This window comes from Herpailurus yagouaroundi, unplaced genomic scaffold (assembly GCF_014898765.1).
Source record: "Herpailurus yagouaroundi ecotype Mexico unplaced genomic scaffold, PumYag 160, whole genome shotgun sequence".
NCBI lineage: Eukaryota > Metazoa > Chordata > Mammalia > Carnivora > Felidae > Herpailurus > Herpailurus yagouaroundi.
Genome location: NW_024412401.1, coordinates 40951877 through 40957519, shown reverse-complemented (window position 1 = coordinate 40957519; position 5643 = coordinate 40951877). Strand labels below are relative to the sequence as shown.

At 39.7% G+C, this 5643-nt stretch overlaps 1 long non-coding RNA gene across 1 annotated transcript; it reads right to left on the bottom strand.

Moving 5' to 3' along the window:
- Positions 1 to 576: 576 nt before the first annotated feature.
- LOC121034435 (uncharacterized) lies at positions 577 to 4555 on the bottom strand. Its single transcript, XR_005792424.1, has 2 exons — positions 4414 to 4555; positions 577 to 621 (listed from the first exon to the last, which is right to left on the bottom strand). It is a non-coding gene; the product is annotated as an uncharacterized LOC121034435 (long non-coding RNA).
- Positions 4556 to 5643: the final 1088 nt, after the last annotated feature.

The following is a 5643-nucleotide window of genomic DNA, read 5'->3' as shown; positions in this document are numbered from 1 at the left end:
ACCTGGGGAATATGTACCACCTTCCTTCCTCTCAAGAGACTGATTAGTGCTGATTTAGAAGTTTATGGAAATTGATTTGAACTTGAAGGGGAAGAAATAAGCCCTTCATCCCTTGAGAGCTGACATGACCATTTTCAAGGTTCAAAGTTCCCTTTACCTATTTTAGTGAATCACTGAGGACATTGCTAGGCAAACTGAACCAAATACAGCTTTTAAAAGAAACAAAGCTGGGTCATTAAATCCCAGGAAAAAGAAGGGAAAAGAAGGAGCCAGAAAGATGTTTCACTCACCTGCCAATTTGGATGTTCTCGGGTTGCATGATGCCTCTTAAGTCCAAGGGGGGGCGGAGATGACACTCCAGGGGAAAAGACCCCAAGACAAAGACCCACGGTGGGCTGTGAGTGGGCAAGATACAAACAGGCAGCCATTTCTGCCAGGTAGGCTATAAATCCAAACTTTATTACCTTTTATTATGTTGTTTCAACAGACTCTTAAAGACAGCACAACGGTCGGTTGATAGCTGCACTAAATCTCTTTCATTTTCTCCCCATATTACTTTCGCCTCCTGGATTTTTTTTTCCCCTCTCTCTCTCTTCATGAGTCAAATTTTATCGGTCTTCTCTAGAGGATGGAAGTAGAATAGAAACATTGTTTATGATTGGGAAACAAAACCCAACAACCCCCAAACCCCAAAACTGTGAGCAAGCAGTGGATGTGTATATATATATATGTATATACACACACACACACACACACACACACACACACACACACACGTGCGTGCACACATAAGCAGAGGAGAAGTATAAATCCAATTATGGCAAAAGGGGGGTGGGGGGATGGCAGGAATGAACTTAGGAGCAATTTACTGCCACAAAGTCAAAAGGCTGAAATGGGATGACAATAAACTAGGGATCGCAATTTCTAAAAGCCCTGCTTAAGGAACAGAATTCTGTTAAGGGCTAGAAAGTATTTCCAAGAATACTCTGCAATAGTGAAGTGAGGCAGAAAGGCAGAGAGATGGGAAGGTAGAATGAGTTAGTTAGGAAAAAAGTAAATTCTAGGATCTGTCTGAGCTCTAAAGTAAGGCTCAGAAACATTTTCATTACATTTGATGAAGTAATTATTTTTTTTTTCAACGTTTATTTATTTTTTTGGGACAGAGAGAGACAGAGCATGAACGGGGGAGGGGCAGAGAGAGAGGGAGACACAGAATCGGAAACAGGCTCCAGGCTCTGAGCCATCAGCCCAGAGCCCGACGCGGGGCTCGAACTCACGGACCGCAAGATCGTGACCTGGCTGAAGTCGGACGCTTAACCGACTGCGCCACCCAGGCGCCCCGATGAAGTAATTATTAAGCAGATACCGAACAAACAGATCTTTAATCCACTTTCCTTTCCTTTATTAATCAATTATTAGCATCTCTTAAACTGATTAGTAGGTGCCCATCCTTCTCTGTGACTCACACACATATGAGCACCCCCTCAGCAAATGCTGACAATCACCTTACTTTGAAAACCCCTCAATCTACCTTCCATTTATTCTTTTTTTATTGAAAAAAATTTTTACTGTTTACTTATTTTTGAGAGAGAAAGAGAGAAAGAATGCAAGCAGGGGAGGGGCAGAGAGAGAAGGGGGCACAGAATATGAAGCAGCTCCAGGCTCTGAGCTGTCAGCACAGAGCCCAATGCAGGGCTTGAACTCACAGACCATGAGATCATGACCTGAGCCAAAGTCAGACACTTAACTGACTGAGCCACCCAGGTGCCCCTACCCTCCATTTATTCTTAAATAGTCAATTATTCCTCCTTATTATTGAAACTCCTCCCCCCACCCCACTCTGATGTTTCTCTGAGTCCCTTGCCCTGTGTTCACACTGTCCATGTTATCTTTGATCCATCAGATCTGGAAGACTTTTTTTCATCTTTATTCTGTTCCTTCTTTTAGATATGATTATCAGCTCTTTGAAAACTGGAGTCCTGTACATCTTGAATTCGGCTGCCTTGTTCAAAGCCCAGCCCTACCATTTACTAGCTATGTGATCTCGGGCAAGTTACAGTCCCTCAAGAACCTCTGTTTCTTCATCTGTTATGTGGGGGAAATGCTACCATCTACATTGTGGGGTTGTATCAAGGATTTAAATGAAACAACAAATGAAAAGTGCTGGCCCTGCTATGCCACTTTGTGGATGAGAGGAGATAGGCTCTGAAGTTTCCTTTACCCGTACGAAAAGTAAACATAACAACAAACTATTTGGAACATCATCAGGTAGGGCAATGCAGTGGTTACAAGCTCAGACTCTGTAGCCAGACTTTACAGGTTCAGTTATCAGGTATACCACTTACTACTCTATCACCTCGGGCAAGTGAATGGTACCGCTGTCTCTCACGGGTTACTTAGCCTCCCTTTGCCTCTATTTCCTAATTTAATGATACTAGTAGTACCTGCTCTATAAAGCACTTGTAGCTACTACATGAGTTGATTCAAGTAAAGTCCTTAGAACAGTCCTGGCACATTGGAAAGGTTTAATACGTGTTAACTAGTATTATTGTGATTAAATGAAATGATACATATGAGGGTCCTAGGTACATGGTAGGAGCTTATGAAGTGGTAATCCCCATGCATAAAGTGAAGTCTTTCTACTCCTAGGGCCAGACTCTGTTAAACCCAGATAATATCTTGCAAGAAAATGGAATTTTTATCTCCTGGAGTCAAGGTGAATGACAGATCCCATCATTACCAAGAATTTGCTTTTCATTTATATTCCTTATGCTTCAATATTTTGTTCAGGTAGAGCACCCATGAGATCGTGCCCAGAACTTGCATGTTCACCAGATAGGAAACTTTTGTTGTTTCTAACGAGGAAACCAATTCTTCAAGCCTTGTTAGAATTGCCAAACAGGGTTTCCTGCTGGGCGGTTTCATTTACTTGGCATCTCCTGCTGAGAGATACCGGTACCATTCACGGAATGGGGAAGAGAGAAGACAGACAACTGAATGAGAAATACCAACTGAAAGTTGTCATCATCTTCCAGAGAATAGGCACAGATTACTTTTAACAAAATGAATTTTAGAACTTAGACAAACTCATTGCATTTACATATCCTGAAAATGTCAGAGTTAAAAAATAAAATCTTAGAAAGCATCTAATCCTACAATGGCAGCGTTCCAGTTGGTTGGTAGCAGCTGCAGGGAGCAGTAAGGAGGCTACTTCCTAGTTTGGTGGGAAGGTGCTTTAATCCATTAGCGATGTCTGCCACGGGCAAGGAGTTGGGCAGTGTAGGGCCAACTTGCTGTGTCTTTCTATTCCCCATCGAGTCCCACTTCCTAATTTTACAGATGGGAAAACTAATAACTACTAGTCTGCTGATGTTTTCAGATTCCCTGTGTTGGGAAAATAGGGGTTTAGACTGTGTTCGTTTTTAAATGCCATTTTAGTACATGCAAATTTACTGAGATATGAAGAACTGAATATAAATAAGAATGATTTGTGTATTCTTGGCAGGCAGTTGGATACAGCTAAATAGATTTTATCTAACTCTTGAATAACGTCTGATTTCCTGGATAGTTTAAACCTTCTTTTTCCTGTCCCCATTGGTAACTTTGTTTTCAATCTTTACTGCCTAGAAGTATTAATAGTCTAATACTTGTTAAAATATCTACTGATTCTAAAATACTAAGACATATAAATAAAGTAGACTTTACTAAGAATTTAGGAATAAGCATAACAAGAAAAGCATATATGATATTTGTGGGAAGTCTTCTAAGAGTTTCAACCTAAAGAAAAGTTTTTCAGGTAGTCTATGGACTACCTGAAACAAAACTTCGTGTGAAGTTTTGTTGCAAATGGTTTCTGTTGTTGCCCTAACAGTAATTTTAGCAATTTGATTTTTTAAACATACTCTCCCTTGTATTATCTCATTTGATCCTCATTAGCCTTGTGAGCCATGGGAGGTAGTTTTAGTCCCATTTCTTCAGGGAGAATTGGTTGGAAATACCAATTAAATAATACTCCCCTTCCCCCCTTCTTCCCTCCCTCCCTCCCTCCCTCATCTTGGGAAGGAAATCAGAGATTGGACACACGAATGTCACTGATTTGATCCAAAATTTCAGCCTCCTTCATCTCTCTCCTCAACCCTAATATCCCTGGACAATAAACAGGTATATGTGAAATTGCAAAATGTTCAGTGCTAGATGAAAAAGTGAGATGAAAGGCTAGCATTCTAGAATAACTGGATAAAGAAAGTTACGTCTAGTGGTGGAGTCAGAGGACTCGTGGGTTAGAGGGACTGAATTTGATTCTCCAAATCAGATACAATGAAAAGAAGGAGGTGAGGATAAAAAAAACAAAAAAAAAAAAAACAAAAACAAAAACATCTCAGAAGTTTCAGAGAAGTGGTGTAGGCTCCTTACCTTGAAAAGCAATGAGGAAAAAGCTACTACATCGTCTCCTCAGCGTAAAAGATGAAAGACTGTTTCTGACTCCTTTTGTGTCTTGGCTGTTATTGTCAAGGCTGACATCCAGCCACCATAAGAGCTTCTTCAGTAGTCAGTGACCCTGCTCAAACATACCATATGGCTGTTAGTGACAAATGAACCTGTTTGTGAATCTGTTCTCTGTCATTTGCTTGATGTGTGACCTCAGGTATATGATTTCACTTCTAGGCCTTTCCTTTTGCTTTTTTCCCTACACTTTGCTTAATCTGCCTGGGAGGAATAATGACATCTATCCGCCAGCGTTGGGGTGAGAATCATTACTGACATACAAAGAGCACCTGATGTATAGCATGTGTTCGGTGTATTTGTTTTCTTCCTCGTTTCTTACTGTCAGAAGTATCTATCTGACTCAAGAGGAAAGAAAATATTTGATTTTCCTCAAGTAGAACCAAGCCTGTAGGTGAAAGTATCAGTGCTGAAATTGAACTTCGTGTGTCTGTGTGACATAGGGTAGAACATTTCATCAATTTCTAACTCTGTTCAGCTAGAGACTTAGGGTAGGTCTACAGGAAGGCATGGAAGTGACTCCAAATTAAATCAACCTGGTAAATTGCTCAGGGATTGTGATACTTTGCCATTAAAAAAAAAAAAAAAGGACTTAGATCCCCAATGGCTTCCAGCTTGATCTAGCAGAAGTTGTTCTTTAGAAATGTTACTAAATACTTATTTAATGAGTGTGAGGCAAGAGATACAATCTAGTATGTATGAGAACAGATAATGAAAGTTATAATGGGTTCCATTTCATAGAATCAAACTTAATTCATATGAAGTCAATGGAGTGAGAAAAGAAAAACTGGAATTTTAGGATTTCGTGATGAAAAACATACACATACAGCTTTACCTGTATCCATACCTATATATGTACGTATGCATTTTTTTTCAGATACAAGTGGTAAGTCACCTACCATATCTAAATATTTTCTCAGTAAAGATCCTTGTAGGATGGATAAGATACTATTATAACTAGCACACTATTTATTGTCATACATGTGGATGTGTCTAAAGTACAGAGAAATAATTTCCACTATTAAGCTGTCTTATCATTGCCTACCCCACAATCTTTTTAATGGTATATTGAAAAGGCTTACTAAATAAAACATTTTAAATAGTATGTGTGAAGGCTTATTTTAAGCTGCAAACTAGGAT